The sequence below is a fragment of the Sciurus carolinensis genome, chromosome X, assembly GCF_902686445.1.
Source record: "Sciurus carolinensis chromosome X, mSciCar1.2, whole genome shotgun sequence".
Classification (NCBI taxonomy): domain Eukaryota; kingdom Metazoa; phylum Chordata; class Mammalia; order Rodentia; family Sciuridae; genus Sciurus; species Sciurus carolinensis.
The window spans coordinates 59,578,164-59,596,862 of NC_062232.1; the positions used below are offsets into that span (position 1 = coordinate 59,578,164).

General features: G+C 37.0%; 1 non-coding gene and 1 pseudogene across 1 annotated transcript; both read right to left on the reverse strand.

The window, feature by feature from the left end:
- On the reverse strand, positions 1-1,063 carry LOC124972624 (lysophosphatidic acid receptor 1-like; annotated as a pseudogene).
- A 17,560-nt stretch (positions 1,064-18,623) lies between these two features.
- Trnas-cga (transfer RNA serine (anticodon CGA)) lies at positions 18,624-18,699 on the reverse strand. Its single transcript has one exon. It is a non-coding gene; the product is annotated as a tRNA-Ser (tRNA).

Genomic DNA, 18,699 nt, shown 5'->3' on the forward strand with positions numbered 1-18,699 from the left:
CTAAACCACAGAGTAGTCATTGCTGTGGACTTCGGCCAAGATGGTGTGTTTGAGGGAGGAAGCAGAGTGCTCTGAGCCTTCCATGGCACTGTTGGTGTTCTCACTGTGCTGCAGCGGAGGATCTGTGTGAAGGTGTACTCATCTCCTTGTCTTGGTAGGAGTAGGTGGTGGGGTTCATGGTAGAGTTGAATTCAGCAAGGAGGAGGAAAAAGTCCTCCTTGGCCAAAATATCCACATTGTGGACAACACACATGTAGCAGTAACCAGACAAATCCAGGAGTCTGGCAGGTAATAAAGGCACCAAGCTTAATGACCACAGTCTTCAATAGATTCATCATGGTGTCTTGATTCTGCCAGGGTCCAGAGCTGTGCTGATACATTCTCATAGGCTTCTGGTGAACATAACCAAAGATATGAGCATGGATAATTACCATTACCACAAAGATCACCAAACTGAAAATGGCCCACTGTAGAGGGGTGCCGTGTTGGAACAATTTTTGATATCACAGATGCAGTTCCAGTCCACACTGGGCAAAGCACTCATAACAATGTCCATAGCCCAGATGATCACAATGACACCACTACCAGCTGGTTGCTCATCTGTATATGGAGTTGCAAGCAGAAAACTATGACGTGTTTCTTGAATGAAACAGTTAATAAGTTGGTCATAGATACTCTCAGGCTGGTGTCTTTGAGGCCCTGATGGAGGAGCCACATGTTAATGGTATTGGGACCTGTGTTGAACATTAGGTGGAAGTAGACCAACCAGGCAAAGAAGTCTGCAGCAACCAAATCCGCCATTAAAATAATAAATAGGAAAATGGAAGCAGCCATTGACATAGATTACTGCCATGATGAGTAGGTTGGCCAACGTGATGAAGACACAAATAGTAATTACAAGTCCCATAGCCAGCTTTCTGACTATGTTCCATTCTGTGGAAAAATACTTTTCACTGTGGTTATAGAAGAAGGCGATAGACTCATTGTAGAAGCATTACGGTTGATTCATGGCTGTGTACTGGGGCTGTGAAATGACAGGGGTGGAAGTAGAGGCAGCAGCCATGAGAGCTCTGCAGTTATGGGTAGTGATCAGCCTCAGCACTATAGTGCCACACACAGGAGCCGATTCTTGTGGTTTCTGACCAGATCAGGGTCACGCTAGGAGAAACTGTGAGCCCCCTTACTTGAAGGAATTTCAAATGAACTTTAGGTCAAATGGAAACTCCATGTCAGAAGAAGGGCCTTACATGTCTCATTTTCTACTGTCCTCCAATACATGGTGGATGCTCAACAAATACTTGTGTGGCATGCCAGATCCCTGCCTTCTGCCTTTAACCACTTAATTTTCTTGGTGTTGAGGAGCGAACTCAAGGCTTTGTGCATGCTAGGCAAGTGCTATACTAGTGAGTCACGTCCCCAGCCCCTTTAACCACTTTTTCTGCAAACGTGGGAATTGAACCCAGGACCACTCACATACTAGACATGTCATCTGCCACTGAACTATAGCCCCAGTCCCCATTATTTTTATAAATCATGCAAACCTTCAAGCTTGGTTTTATTTTGGTTATAAAGGACATTGTTGAAATAATTGACAAATTATGCCTAAGTTTTGTGGATTAGATATTAATATTTAACAAATTCGATTTTCTGTGATCATTACACTATAGTTATACAAGATGATTTCTTGTTTTTAGGAAATACAAGTATTTTGTCAGAAAGAGGCATCACATCTGCAACTACAAATGGTTGAGAGAAAATTGTCTTTGTTATATACCTATATTTATATTTATCTAGAAAGACAGGAGGAGAAGAGATAAAGCAAAGGTAGTAAAATGTTAACATTTGGAGAATGTTTTCTAGGAACTTTTTGTAGTAATATTACAAATCTCATAAATCTAAAATTATCAAAATAATATTTCCAAAAGAAAAATAAAATTTCAAAATTAATAAGTTACATTATACTCAATAAAATAAACCATAGATCAATATAGAGGCACTGCCTCTATATTGATAAATAAATAAATAAATAGAATAAATAAATAGAAAGTTGGATGAGGCACAGGTATATATGTAATAGTTTCAACTTATTTCTCTATAAAATGCTAAATAATTACAAAGGGAAAAGTTAACATTACAGAACAGAAACCCCAAAGACATCACCTTTAGTGGTCAATATTAAAATCATCAGTAAAGTGATTCAAAGAGAAAGTCACAGAATCACCTCTGTGATACTCTTGCCAAATTGTATATAATCTGATTCCAATCACAAAGAAACCTGAAAAAATACTGACTCACATTATATGAGGATTCTTCCTTAAAAGATTCAAGGTCATAAAGGTCAAGGAGAGATTGAGGAATGTTTGAGCCTGAAGGAGTCAACAAAACACTACAATTAAGTGCATTACATAAATCTGAATGAGATACCATTCTCATAAAGGACATTATTAGGAAGGTAGCAAAACTGGAAAGAATCTGATGATGGTAGAATATTGTATGATAGAATGTATAAGTATTTTTTTTGTTCTTTAAATATATTTATGAAGATAAACACAAGTTTTTATCTAGATATCATGACCATTTCTTTTTTTTTAAATTTATTTTTATTGTAAACACATGGGATACATGTTGATTCTGTTTGTACATGGAGTAACAGCATACCATTTGTGTAATCATACATTTACATAGGGTAATGCTGTTTGATTCATTCTGTTAATTTTTTCCTTCCCCCTACCCCCCCCCCCCCTCTTTTCCCTCTATACAGTCCTTCCTTCCTCCATTCTTGCCCCCTCCCACCCCCCATTATGTGTCATCATCTGCTTATCAGCGAGATCATTCGTCCTTTAGTCTTTTGAGATTGGCTTATCTCACTTAGCATGATATTCTCCAATTTCATCCATTTGCCTGCAAATGCCATAATTTTATTATTCTTTATGGCTGAGTAATATTCCATTGTATATATATACCACGGTTTCTTTATCCATTCATCAATTGAAGGGTATCTAGGTTGGTTCCACAATCTGGCTATTGTGAATTGAGCAGCTATGAACATTGATGTGACTGTATCTCTGTAGTATGCTGATTTTAAGTCCTTTGGGTATAGGCCAAGGAGTGGGATAGCTGGGTCAAATGGTGGGTCCAGTCCAAGTTTTCTAAGGAATCTCCACACTGCTTTCCAGAGTGGCTGCACCAATTTGCAGCCCCACCAGCAATGTATGAGTGTACCTCTTTCCCCACATCGTCTCCAACACTTATTGTTGCTTGTATTCTTGATAATCCCCATTCTAATTGGGGTGAGATGGAATCTTATAGTTTTGATTTGCATTTCTCTTATTACTAAAGATGGTGAACATTTTCTCATATGTTTGTTGATTGCTTGTAGATCTTCTTCTGTGAAGTGTCTGTTCATTTCCTTAGCCCATTTGTTGATTGGGTTATTTGTATTCTTTGTGTAGAGTTTTTTGAGTTCTTTATAGATTCTGGAAATTAGCGCTCTATCTGAAGTATGAGTGGCAAAGATTTTCTCCCACTCTGTAGGCTCTCTCTTCGCATTGCTGATAGTTTCCTTTGCTGAGAGAAAGCTATTTAGTTTGAATCTGTCCCAGTTATTGATTCTTGCTTTTATTTCTTGAGCTATGGGAGTCCTGTTAAGGAAGTCTGATCCTAAGCCAACATGTTGAAGATTTGGACCTACTTTTTCTTCTATAAGATGCAGGGTCTCTGGTCGGATTCCGAGGTCCTTGATCCATTGTGAGTTTAGTTTCGTGCATGGTGAGAGATATGGGTTTAATTTCATTCTGTTGCATATGGATTTCCAATTCTCCCAGCACCATTTGTTGAAGAGGCTATCTTTTCTCCATTGCATATTTTTGGCCCCTTTGTCTAGTATGAGAAAATTGTATTTATTTGGGTTTGTGTCCGTGTCCTCTATTCTGTACCATTGATCTACCTGTCTATTTTGGTACCAATACATGCCCTTTCTGTTACTATTGCTTTGTAGTATAGTTGAAGTACTGGTATTGCGATACCCCCTGCTTCACTCTTCCTGCCAAGGATTGCTTTAACTATTCTGGGTCTCTTATTCTTCCAGATTAATTTCATGATTGCTTGCTCTATTTCTGTAAGGTACAACATTGGGATTTTAATATAAGTATTAATTTTTCAGTTATGGAGGTTGTGTTTTAGTTGTATAGCATGTCCTGAATTGTAGGAAATATTAAAGTAATCACAAATGATGACGCATTTCAGCAATTTACTCTCAAATGGTTTGGGGGAAAAACATTCTTTATACAGTCTCCATTTTAAATATTTTTAAGTGTATAGTTCAATGGCATAGTATGTTCACATTGTTGTTCAACCGTCATCATCATATGTCTCCAAAATTTTTTCATCATCCCTCACTGAAACTCTGTACTCATTAAACAATAAGTCTCCAGTTACTCTCCTCCCAACCTCTGGTAACCACTCTTCTACTTCCTATTTCTATGACTTTAATGACTAGGTATTTCATATAAACAGAATCATGACATTTGTCCTTTTGTGACTGGCTTATTTCACTTAATGTAATGTCTTCAAAGTTCATTATTCATTTTTAACATGCAAAAATAAAATGAAAATAAAATATCTAGCTATGTGTACTGACAGAGAAATATCTCCAAGACATATTGAACAAAAAAAGCAAAACCGTATGTATATTATGCTATAATTTATATATAAAACAAAGAGTGACTTGGAAGGTATGGAGTAAGAGGGAGATTTATTTTTCTTTGTGTATATTTTTGTATGATTTGAATCTTGGTCAACCTATATATGTATGTATTTTCCATTTAATAGCTTTTCAATGCCCATATTCTTTTTAAAAAAATAGTTGTAGATGGACACAATGCCTTTATCTTATTCATTTAATTTTTTATGTGGTGCTGAGGATTGAACCCAGTGCCTCACATGTGCTAGGCAAGCACTCTACCACTGAGCTCGATGCCCATATTCTTTGACCTCATATTTTGACTGCCAAGTATTTACAGTAAGGAAATAACTGGACAAACATTTAAAGATATATTAGGCTATTTCTTGAAGCATTGTTCATAATGGTGAAAACTTGGAAACTATATAATGTTCAGCAACAGTACACTGACAAAATAAATTATGATATATCCATTAAGTGGAATAGGCCTCACATATGAAGTATAAATTTATATATTTATTAAAATAGAAAGATGTCACAAAGTATTATAAATTGAAAAAAGAAAATTCCAAAACAGTATGTCTAGGATGATCCCGTGTTCATATATATGCATTTCTATTTGTAGATATAAAGATGTAAATCTATAAGAACACATACCAGATTATTAACAGAGATTATCATTGGGTGGTGAAAGTTTGAGTGGTTTAAATATTTTTTTCCATTAATATATCTTTATGTTCCAAATTTTCCTCAGATGGCCTATGCTACTTGTGTGTGTGTGTGTGTGTGTAAGTTAGTTTCTAAGACGATTATAATGACATAAAATTTCTTATATCCCTAAACACTGAAAATACAACAAAATGTTAATGATAATATCTGTCTTTGTGATGTGGCACTGGGGATCTATTTTTTTCATTTTACTTTTGTGTCTTCCAAACTTTCTATAATGAACATATGTTATTTTTTGATAGTTTTAAAAGATTGGAGAATGGCAGCTAATTTATTCATTTCTGTATAGTTTGAATGTGTGGTAGCAAGCATGTATTATTTTGCAATGAAAACTAATATCAAAATGTATTTCAGAAAAAAATATTTTTCAAATAAAATTTAAATCACCCACATAAAAATCTGTGCATAAGCTGGGCACAATAGCACACACTTATAATGTCAGCAACTGTGGAGGCTGATGCAGGAGGTTCACAAGTTTGAGGCCAGCCTCAGCAAGTTAGTGAAACCCTGTCTCAAAAGAAAAGATAAAATAAAAAGGGCTGAAATGTGGCTCAGTGACAGAGCAACCCTGGGTTCAATTTCCAGTGCCACGAACAAACAAAAATAAAAATTCATGTGAATATTTATAGCAGCTTTATTCATAATTGCCAAAACTTGGAAGCAACCACAATGTCTTTCCATAGGTCAATTGGATAAATTTTGATACATCCAGACATTGCAATATTATTTGGTGATATAAAGAAATAAGCTATCAAGCTGCAAAGAGTTGTGGAGGAACTTTAGATGCATATTGCTAAGTGAAAGAAACCAATCCAAAAAAGGGTATATACTATATGAATCCAAATACATAACTTTCTGGAAAAGGCAAAATGATAGTGACAGTAAAAGGATTAGTGGTTATCCAGGGTAGGGGACAGGGAGGGAGGGATGACGAGGTAGAGTACAGGAATTTTGAAGTCTTGGAAACTAGCATGTATGATAGTATAATTAATGGTGGATACATGTCATTATACATTTGTAAAAACCTATAGAAAAATCTGGTCGTGGTGCTGTATACCTATAATCCCATTACTTGGAAGGCCAGGTAGGAGGATCACAAATTCAAGGCCAATCTGGGCAATGTAATGAGATACTGTCTCAAAATAAAATAAGGGCTGGGGCTACAGCTCAGTGGTATAACACTTTCCAAGCAGGTACAAGGTCCTGAGTTCAATCCCTAGTACAGCAAAAACCAAACACCCCCACAAAAAAAAAAACAAAAAAACAAAAAAAAAACACCCAACCAAACAAAAATCCTCCACAAAAACAAAACAACAATAAAAAATCCAAACGAACATAACAGAACAAAAACAAAACCACACAACACAGAGTGTACCCAATGTAAACTAAACTATTGCCTTTGGTCAATAATAATAATATGGTATTCAATATTGATTAATCGATCAACTTTTTTTTTGGTACCTGGGATTGAACTCAGGGGCCCTCAACCACTGAGCCATATCCCCAGCCCTATTTTGTATTTTATTTACAGACAGGGTCTCACTGAGTTGCTTAGGGCCTTGCTTTTGCTGAGACTGGCTTTGAACTCTTGATCCTCCTGTCTCAGCCTCCCAAGCCACTGGGATTACAAGCATGCATCACCACATCTGCTGGTTCATCATCTGTAACAAATGTACCACACAAATGCAAGATGAGAATTTTTTGTGAGGGGAGATGGGCAAAGAGAGGCTCAATGGGAACTTTCCATACTTAGTCCTTGATTTTTCCGTGAACTGCCCTAAAAAATTAAGTCTCCCAATTTTTCAAAAAGTTAAATGATCACATATGAAGAAAATCATGGAGATATTCCCAAATGGCAGAGCAGACCTTCCGTTGTAGCTCCGTGGAGCTCTAGGTGTAAATTCTGTGTCTAGAGCCCTCCATAGGCATTTCTTGTCAGGCACAGTATGCAGTGTCCTGTACAATTCAGTAGGTTGCTTCCCTTCAATTCAACAGAATTTTGAACCTAGGAAAGGATGGAAATACGTCAGAATTAGAAAAAGAGATAGAGTTAACCAAGTACTTCTTGACATTAGGCAATCATAAATATATGAAATAAATAATTGTGACATTAACCTTTTCTACAGATGATTATGGCTTTGGATGGGAATATGAGGAGAAAATGAAGGAAGGTGGTTGGAGGTTAGGGAGGGATTGATGCAAAAGGAGGAATTTGGGAGGTAGAAGTGAGGAATGAATGTGTCTCATGATATTATTAGAGAAATCAAATAATGCATGTTTGCCTCCAAAATTTGTAAGCTGATGCCCTACCTCACACTATCTCAGGATGTGATTATAATATCACCCCTTTAAAGGGGTGATCAAGTTCATCTGAGACTGTAAGGGTGAACTCTAATCTGATCTGATTGTATCATGAGAAGAGAGAACTTGGACCCATGAAGAGACACCAGGGATGTGTGTGTACAGAACAGACCATGTGAAGACACAGGAGGCAGTTGTCAGCAAACCAAGGAGAGAGGAAAAAGAGAGAGCGGGGATTCAGGGAAAAACAAATCTAGCAATACCTTGATCCTGAACTTGGGGTCTCCAGAACTGCAAAGAGATAAATTTCTGTGTCTAACACACCCAGACTGTGGTATTTTGTCATGGCAGGCAACACGAACTAATTCAACTTGAAAAGCATTTAGCACAATGACAAGTACTCAAAAATTGTCTTCATTTCTATTAGAGCTATTGATTTAAAGAAACTATCTTTGTCAGCCTGGCTCTGGGTATAAAATAAAAGTCTTGTTAAAATTAAAAAAGGCTTTATAGGGGCTGATGGTGTAGCTCAGTGGTAGGATATTTGCCTGGTATATGTGAGGCCCTGGATTCATTCCCTCACATTGCAAAAAGAAAAGTTCTTTTCAAATCCAAGCATGCTTTCAGTTACTGAACAGAAGGCATGATTTTTGTTCGTTTTTTGGTACTGGGGATTGAACCCAGGGGCTTGTAACCACTGAGTCACATCTCCAGCCCTTTTTAATATTTTACTTAGAGATAGGGTCTCGCTGAGTTGCTTAGGGCCTGGCTAAATTGCTGAGGCTGGGATCCTTGAACTCGCAGTCCTTATGTCTAAACCTTCCATGCCTCGCCTAGCCAGAAGGCATGATTTTAAACTCTAATCGACAAAGCATAGTGATCTGGCATAGTGGGTTAGCAGATATGTAGTTCAGGAAATTGATTTTCTTTCCCTCACCAATGTCACCTATTGGTTTGGTCTTTTGCTACAATATGGTTTTTGCCCTGTGAATTGTCTATGACAACTAAAATTTTTGCTCATTGTAGAACATTTGGAAAATAATAAAATAATTTAAAAGCGAAAAATGGAAATACCCAAGACAACTACAACTATTTTAATTTATTTCCTTTCACTCTTTTCTCTGCAAAAAATTTAATGTTGTTGCCGATGCGGTGGTGCACACCTTTAATCCCAGCAGCTCTGGAGACTGAGGCAGGAGTGCTGTGAATTCAAGGCCAGCCTCAGCAACTTAGTGAGGCCCTGTCTCAAAATAAAAAATAAAAAGGTTGAGAGATGCAGCTCAGTAGTTAAGCATCACTGGGTTCAATCCCCAGAACCAAAAAGGAAAAAAAAATAACATGGTTAAAATCATGTGTACTTCTTTTTACATTTAATTTTGTATTAAGAGCATTTCCTTGGGTTGTACAAAAGTTATGTAAAAATAATTTTATCCTTTTAATTCCTTATTTTGTGGTACTGGAAATTGAACCATGGGCACTTTACATCCCCAGCCCTATTTGAGACAGGGTCTTAATAATTTGCTGAGGCTGGCCTCAAACTTGCAATCCTCCTGCCTTAACCTCCCGAATAACGGGGATTACAGAGGTGTACCACTATACCTGGCTTTTTCTCCTTTTTCTTGCTGAGATACCATCTTATGGCTGTACCATAATTTTTTAGCCTCTCTAATCTTGAGCGTTCAGTATATTTCCCTATTATGAGTAGAGTTGAGATGAATATTTTTGTGTCAAAACCTTTGCATTTTCTTTACTTTTTCTGATTACACATATTGTCAGATTTAAATATTTCAGAAATATATATTTACATCAGTGTCTTTCAAATGGTGGGTTGATGATCAATATACTTGGAAGCAACTGACATTTTGATATTTTACTTTAGTTTTGGTACTGAGGATCCGACCCAGAAACTTGCATATGCTTGGCAAGCTCTCCACACCCCCCAACTCTATTTTACTTTTTATCATGAGATGCCACATGTGAAGAAAAGTAGAGAAAAGTGTATCATGGACTATCATATACACATAACCTGGATTTCTTCTTTTGCTTTTTATAACTTTAAAGTTCACATGCAGTAAAATTCACTCTTTTTGGTACACAGTTAGTTCTATGCAAATGTATTTGGTCATGTAAGTACCACCATCACAATCGGGATAGAAAATAGTTATATCACCCTTCAGAAAGTTCCCTTATTCTACTACTTTGGAGTCAACCCTTTCCCCACACCAACCTCCATGCACTCATCTGCTTTTTATTCCTTTTTATGTGTGTGTGTGGGGGTATTTTCTAGGATACCACATAAACGGAATAGAATCTTCCAGGCCAGGACTAGGGTGAGGCAAGTGATATTACTTCAATTATGTATGTAATTAAATAACACATAAGTACATACTTACATAAGTAAAAAATTAATAGTAAGATTGTTTCAGTAGTGTGGCACAGGTTGGCTCAGCACTTGGGAGGTTGAGGTGGGAAGATCAGTTCAGCCCAGAGTTTGAGGCCAGCCTGAGCAACATAGTGGGAATCTGTATCCAAAACAAAAACAAAAACAAAAACAAAAACAGCTAGCATGTGCAAGGCCCTGGGTTTGATCACCAGCATCACCAATAATAATAACAATAATAATAATAAGCTGGGTGTAGTGGCCAATACCTGTAATTCCAGCAACTAGGGAACCTGAAGCAGGAGGATCAAAGTCTGAGGCCAGTCTTGGCAATTTAGTGAGACTCCTGTGGCTCAGAATAAGAAATAAAAAGGGCTGGGGATGTAACTCAGGGGTAGAGTGCCCCTGGGTTCAATCCTCACTATTGCAAAGAAGAAACAAAAAACAAGAAAAAATAGTAAATTCCTTAGAATTGCCTAAAACCTAGTCATATTCAAATTTCCTCAATGGTCCCTAAGTGTTTTTAATGTTCTTTTATGAAAATCTCAATTAGAATATAAAATGTTAGAATGTGTTGCATGTAGAAAGCATTGTTTCCTTCCTCTTCCTCTTCTGGTACTCTACCATTGAACTACATCCTCAGTCCTTTTATTTTCTATTCTGAGAGGGTCTTGCTAAATTGCCAAGGCTGCCCTTGAACTTGTGATCCTCCTGCCTCGGTCTCTCAAGTCGTTGGGATTACAGGCGTGTACCACCATGCCTGGCAAGAGCATTGTTTCTTAAAAACAAACAAACAACAACAACAAAAAAACCCCAACAACTCTGTGTGTGTGTGTGTGTGTATGTGTATGTGTGTACTGGATTACAAAATAAAATGTTTCTGGTGGGCTGCGGATGTATCTCAGTGGTAGAATGCACGCTTAGTGTGCCAAAGTCCCAGTTCAATTCCCAGCCCACTCCCAAAAGTGTTTTTTTTTGGTTTATTTTATACTGTGGAATATGTTTTTTTTTTTTTTTTGGGTGCTGGGGATTGAACCCAGGGCCTTGTGCTTACAAGGCAAGCACTCTACTGACTGAGCTATCTCCCCAGCCCCTGGAATATGTTTTTAAAAGCTGAAAATCTTTAATGTAGAAGGTGAAAGCATCAATGAAGTCAGAACCAAAATCGAGGTGTTCAACAACTCTGCTTGTCAATATTTTTTCTGGAGGTTCCTATCAATAAGAAAGAGGAAGAAAAATGTATAAATATTGTATTGTAAAGGAAGAGAAAAAATTGTCATTGCTTGCAGACAATATTACTGTTTCTAGAAAATCTGAGATGATATATATTTTACCAAAAGGTTTTGTTTTATTGTTTTTAAAGTAATCACAAAAATGTAATTCACATTTGTTCAACCATTCACATCCATATTCAAATCTTCTAGGTGTATTTCATTATTGCCTATGGATTGGAGAATGGGCTAGGGTCACAGGGATCTGATCAAAATTGCAGGAAAATGAGATAGCATCTGTAATATTTAGATATAACACCCTAGCACTGTGTATTTCTTCTTGTGTATATTTTCTATTTTCCTGGCATACTTTTCCCACTCCTTTTTTTAGCCTTTTAATTCAAGTACATAAAAAGAAAAGTGCACATATTATGAGCCTGATGAAATTTCAGAAACTTAACACATCCATGTACTGAACTGCCAATAGGTAAACAGAATACTGTTAGAACCCGAAAAGCCCTGTGTGCCTTTCAGTCACTACTCTCCCAGAATCCCTCAGATAATTAAAAGAAATGTAACAGATTTAACAGATTTAAAGTGCTGCCTAGGAATTGAATTATTGTAAACAATCATATTCTTAAAACTTGCTATAAATCAAATAACCTTTTATAATCAGAGTAATCATCTGTTACCTGTTTATCATTTGAACTTTCATATATGTTTGGTTTTATTAAAACAGAACACATTTTAAAATGTACTCCAGAGCCAAACCTGGTATTGTTTTGTACTGAAAGTTTGAATTATTTATGAAACCATTCACATTTATTTGTGAAAGCAATTACGTGTATATATAACATATCATACTTTGTGTTTAAAGACAATATGGCTAGTAATGAGTGAACTGTGGTTGATGGTTCATTGTATGACAGTAATTACTATAAAACTTTGCATAGGTTAGCTGGGCATGGTGGCACATGCCTGTAAGTCTCTACTACTCAGGAGCCTGAGGCAGGAGGATTGCAAGTTTGAGGCCAGCCTTAGCAAATTAGCAAAGCCCTCGGCAACTTAGTGAGACCTTGTCTCTAAATAAAAAATAAAAAAGGGCTGGGGGATGTGACTCAGTGGTAAAGTGCCTCTGACTTCAATCCCAAGTACCAACAAAACAAAATAAACAAGCAACCCCCCCAAACAAACAAACAATAAACTATGCATAGGTGAATATTCTTCACTTTATAACCATAACAGAATCTATTGGAATTTGTGAGCTTGTCTCTTCTTCTACGACTAGGTCAATGTTTACGTGAAATTTCTTTAAGTGATTCTTAAAAGCACATGGGGTACTTGATAAAATTTTATAGCTCCCTTTTAATTTGCATTACATTTTTTTATTAATTTGCATTACATTTTTGTTCCACTTGGAATTTCATCTATGTAATGATTTAGTAAATTTAAGAGGGTCTCAGACATCCACGTGATAAGGTACGTGGAACTAGGCTGAGATTTGTCATGGCTTCTGCATTTCCACATATTTCCCCTGCCATTTTCATCTCTCATGTTCCATTCCAGATCTCCAGTCTTCATTATTGTTGTACTCCCAAGCCTTCCCTCTTCTGGTGGTATTCACTGCACTATTCCTTTTAATTCCTCTCAGCATAAAAATCTAATAATTTTTTGATCCAATTTCAGGACAATAGATTACTTTCTAATGCATATGATGTTACTGGATGGTATTTGCCTAATGATAACTCTTCAACTCTGTTTAGCCAGGGCTTTCCAAACTCTGACCCAAACATTGCCTTACGTGGTAGAGTTTGTGAACCTGGTAGTTCAATGCAAGAAATCTGAGCAAGTTGGCCACTTAGCCTACCCTGAAGACATTTGAAAATCACCATCCATTTTCTCTACACCTGTAGCTGTCTTTGTATATGACCCATAAGCTAAATAATTCAATAATAGTTCCTCACATTTTGTGATCTCACTGTTGTTGATCTTCTCTGCTGTTTTCCAATGTGACCCAAAGTAATTGCTCATAAAATCATCTATTTTTGTTTTGATACCAGGGATTGAACTCAGGGGCACTCGACCCCTGAGCCACATCCCCTGCCCTATTTTGTATTTTATTTAGAGACAGAGTCTCACTGAGTTGCTTAGCACCTCACTTTTGTTGAGGCTGACCTCAGCCTCCTGAGCCACTGTGATTACAGGTGTTTGCCACCAAACCCAGCAAAATCATCTATTTTTTTTATATGCTTGGAATCATTCTTGAAATTTATTTTTAATTTCTTTTTAGATATACATAACAGTAGAATTTTGACACAGCTCATATACATGGAGTATAACTTCCCATTTTTGTGGTTGTACATGATATGGAGTTACACTGGTCATGTATTCATATATGAACATAGGAAGGTTATGTCCAATTCATTCTGCTCTCTTTCCTATTCCTATCCCTCCTCTCTTTCCTTCATTCCCCTTTGTCTAATCCAATGGACATCTACCACCCACCTTTTGTGTGTTACCATCTACATAACAGAGAGAATATTCGGCTTTTGTTTTTTTGGGATTGGTTTATTTCACTTAGCATGATAATCTCCGGTTCCACCCAGTAAAATCATCTATGATAACAAGAAGAGGCATAAGAGGTCTCAATGCCATAGAGGATGCTGAATTCATCACTTCTGTGGATTTCTATTGTGTTTTCATGGTATCTAGATTCTCTAGGCAGTTTACAGTTCAAAGGCATGCCAGTTTTCTTGATTTCCCTTCCCATAGGTTTACTGCTGGCACACTGATATTCAGGGAGTTGCTCAGGTAGCATAATTTACCGATGGTTTTGGCCTCTGATTAAAGTCTTGGACTTTCCTGACACAGCTTATGGATGGTCATGTTTCTCCCACTCCATGTTTTTTCTTTTAAAGTTTTAATTTTATGTTTTGAATAGGCAATGTATTAATATGGTTCAAACATAAAAACAAAACAAGGTTTACATTTGGAACTTCCATAACCCACTCCTGTTTACTTCTACCCTACTCTTTCCATTCCCAAAGACCACTTCTTAATTGCTTTTATATATCCTCTGTTTCTATATGCAGACAATAAGCAAATGTATATATTCTTATTTCTCCCCTTTCTTACATAAAATGTAGCATATTTCTGCTCTTTTCTGAATCTTTCTTTCTTCACCTAACTACATGCTGAAGATCTTTATGTATCAGAACTTATAGAACTCCCTCATTCCTTCTTAGAGCTTCATCTAACATCATATAATGGTATCAATATAACAGTTTATTTAATTACTCCCCTATTGATAGAAACTTGTGATTTTTACCGTTTTTGTTTTCTATTACACATCTTTATTTCTGCATTTAGTTTATACTTTTTGAAAATATATAATAATAATCTGGGGGCTGGGGTTGTGGCTCAGTGGTAGAGTGCTTGCCTGGCATGTGTGAGGCCCTGGGTTTGATACTCAGCACCACATATGAATAAAATGATCCATTGACAACTAAAAAATATTTTAAAAAAACAATAATCTGGGCATGGTGGCACACTCCTGTAATCTCAGTTACTTCAGAGACTGAAGAAGGAAGATTGCAAGTTTGAAGTCATCCTGGGAAACATAGCAAGAACTTATCTCAAAATAAAAAAACTTAAAAGGGCTGGGGATGTGGCTCAGTGGCAAAGCACACCTGGGTTCAATCCCTAGTACTATCAATAATAATAACATATAAAATAAAATTTATACATTTTGAATATACTTATATATTAATTTTAATCTTTTAATACCATTACTGGGGGGGAGGTAAGGGAAGAATGGAGGAAGGATGAATTGAATAGAGGAAAATGAGGGGCGGGGAGGGGGTGGAGGAAAGGAAAGATAATAGAATGAGACAAACACGTACATATATGATTAAGCAAATGGTATGACTCTACTTCGTGTACAACCAGAGAAATGATAGTTGTATCCCATTTGTGTACAATGAATCAAATTAAAAATGCCATTACTGTTGATAAAACAAAAGTTATGTGAAAAAGCTTGATTATAAATGCTTTATTAGTAATTTTACTAAAGTGAAAACAAGAGAACTAAGCTGGGTGCTGTGGTGCATGCCTGTAATTCAGCAACTCTGGAGGCTTAGAGAGGAGCATTGCAAGTTTGAGACCAGCCTCAGCAACTTAATGAGGCCCTTAGCAACTTAACAAGACCCTGTCTCCAAATAAAAAATAAAACGGGCTGGGGATATAGCTCAGTGGTAAAGTATCCCTGTGTTAAATCCCCAGTACCCACCCCCACAAAAAGAAAAAATAGTCATTGTCCCGTAAATTTTGGATGAATGAGTAAATAAAATGCAAGTTTTCTAATTTTTTTTTGAGGCACTCTACCACTGAGCTACATTTGCGGCCCTTTTATTTTTTAATTTTGAGACAGTATCTTGCTAAATTGCTCACGTTGGTCTTGAATTTCCCATTCTTCTGCCTTGGCCTCCTGAGTTGCTGAGATTATAGTAATGAACCAGCTTGCAAAGTTTTAAAATGTCAAGCCACTTTTTGGATTATAAATTCTAAGTCAGGTGTGGTGGTAAACACCTATAATCCAAGCAACTCAGGAGGCTGAGGCAGGAGGATCATAAGTTTGTGGCCAGCCTGGGCAGCTTAGCTATACCATCTCAAAATAAAATAATAGGGTTGGGGATGTGTAGTAGAGTGCTTACATACCATGTGTGAGGCTTTGATTCAATCCCTAGCATCACAAACGTAAAAATAAAAAACAAAAATTTATATTTTCTATGTAATTGCACCATTTTCTCAACACCATTGCTACAAAATAAAAGTCCATCCTTACCCCAATGATCATATTTGTGGACTTATTATATGGTCCTATTGCTCTGCTCACTCATCTTCCAGTGACTCAGTGTATGCTTTTTGCCTTTTTCAAGGTTAGCTCGGCATGTTTTTATTAGGGAGGGGACAGATAATATAACAAAGATACCCAAGATTTTATGTAAGTAATTTTAATGAGATAGAATTTGGTTTCTTTGTCATGTTAAAAGTTATATAGGGGCTGGGGATATAGCTCAGTTCATAGAGTGCTTGCCTGTCAAGCACAAGGCCCTGGGTTCAATACAAAAAAAGTTATACAGGTGAGAGGTCCAGGGCTGTAAGGAATCTAAGATGACTGGCCTAGCTTATTTTTGTTTTCAAACCTGGGACTGAACCTAGGGGCACTTAACCACTGAGTCACATTCCCAGTCCTATTTTTGTATTTTATTTAGAGACAGGGTCTCGCTGAGTGGCTTAGGGCCTCTCTAAGTTGCTAAGGTTGACTTTGAACTTGAGATCCTCCTTCCTCAGCTTCCCCAGTCCCTTGGATTACAAGTGTGTGCCACCTGGCCTGACCTAGCTTTGTCATCTCCCAAACAGGAGTTGGGTGGGGGAGGAGATCAGAAGATAGCATGAACATTCCTTTTTAAGGTCACAGTGTGAAAATGGTTCATGTAGGATGTCCAGAACTTGTTCACATGGCCACTTCTATCTACAAGGGGGATGGGGAAATATAGTTTCTTGCTGGATAGCCCTGTGCCTGACAAAAACTTAAGAGTTACACATCTTAGTAAAAAGGGGAAAATGATTTCCGTTATAACGGTGACCTGAGGCTAAAAGGTATTGGAGCATTGCTAAATAAATAATGGTCTAAACCCTTCTCTCCAGGAATTGGCAGTGGGTGACTGGTGCAGAGAAGCTCAGGGTTCATCTAGGCTTTACCTTCTTGCCCTCACAATTTTGGGGTTCTTTTTGCTCAATTTACTATTTGTTGACCTCTTGCTCTCTTTTTCTCCTTCTTTTTGTATGTGTTGCTGTAGGTGTGCATTTTTGTTTGTTCTTCTCTCATTGCTTTGCTTACACATCCCTAGAGATATTGATCTATTTCTGAGGCAACTCTCGGGGCTTGTTAATGAATTAATTAGGTGAAAGAGGCCTTCCAAGGAACAAAAATCAGAGCCTGTTTTGTATTTCTGAACTTCCTATCTCACTTCCCCTGATACCTCACTTGAATGTGATAAAGAATGAACACTTGCAAAAAAAAATGAATGAACAGTGAGAAGTGACCTTTTCACATTTACAGAAGGCTAAGGTTGCATATTAAAGAGGATCTGGATTGTAGACACTGCTATACTAAAGGATAGAGATAAAACCACAAAGGAAAGGTCCTATAGCCTTAGGGAGATCATCTAATTTATCATCTAAACTTGGAAACTTCAAAGAGTTCAAGGCATTAAAGTAATTTAATATATATGAAGTATTTATCTGCTGATTGACAAATTGGTTTTTCATATTGGTGGAATATAAAATAATTTTATAATAATTCTAACTTCAAAAGTAGAAATTTTTCTAAAAATAAAGTAAAAGGTATCTCATTATATATTAGAGCAAAATCCCTTATTTATATTGATTACCTAACGTTAAAAATAACAAACAGAATAATTTATTGATACATATTCACACACTTTGATCACTTTCTTAGCCCTATTTGTCTTAAATACTATGTTATTGGTATTTTTTGAAAAATGTGTTTTTTCCCAATATGATCTTTCAGTTTTTAATTTTTTATTATAAAATTGCCTGTAATCTGCAATTTGTTTAGTAAATTTGAAATTATAGACTTCTTCAATTGACTCTTCTCTATATACCATATTGTTTTAATTGAGAAAATACTCTCCATAGGAATAGAAAACATCTGTTATATGGAGGATAGTCTCAATACTAATTTTTATTAGAACTGTGTAAATATTTCAGCTCAACTATTTTCATAGTTTATGCATTTTTGCTTCCATCCAGAGTATGTTTCCTGGACACTTGTGTGTGTGTGGTACCAGTGCTAGTGATTGAACCTAGGGCCTGTGTGCTAAGCAATTGCTCTACCACTGGGCTACATCCCCAGCCTGAGGTCTATGTTTTCTTGCTGTCTATTCACCAGGGGCTGCTTTCCCATCCAAGGATCCTGCCACAGTTCCTTGCCACAGGGGTCTCTCTTTTTTTTTGCGGTACTGGGGATCAAACTCAGGGCCTTGTACTTACGAGGCAAGCACTCTACCAGCTGAGCTATCTCCCCAGCCCCACATGGGTCTCTTTATAGACCCTTTCACAGCATGGTAGTTTACTTTAAAGCCAGAGAAAGAATCTTTGTAGTGCATACTAGCAAGATAGAGTCTTATGTTTGCAACTTAATTTAATCATGTGAGTGATATTCCATTACTTTTGTCATACTATGGGTTAAAGGCAAGTCACAGGCCAGGCAGTATTATACTTTTTTTTTTTTTTTTGGCGGGCTGGGGATGGAACCCAGGGCCTCCTGCTCTCGAGGCAAGCACTCTACCGACTGAGCTATCTCCCCAGCC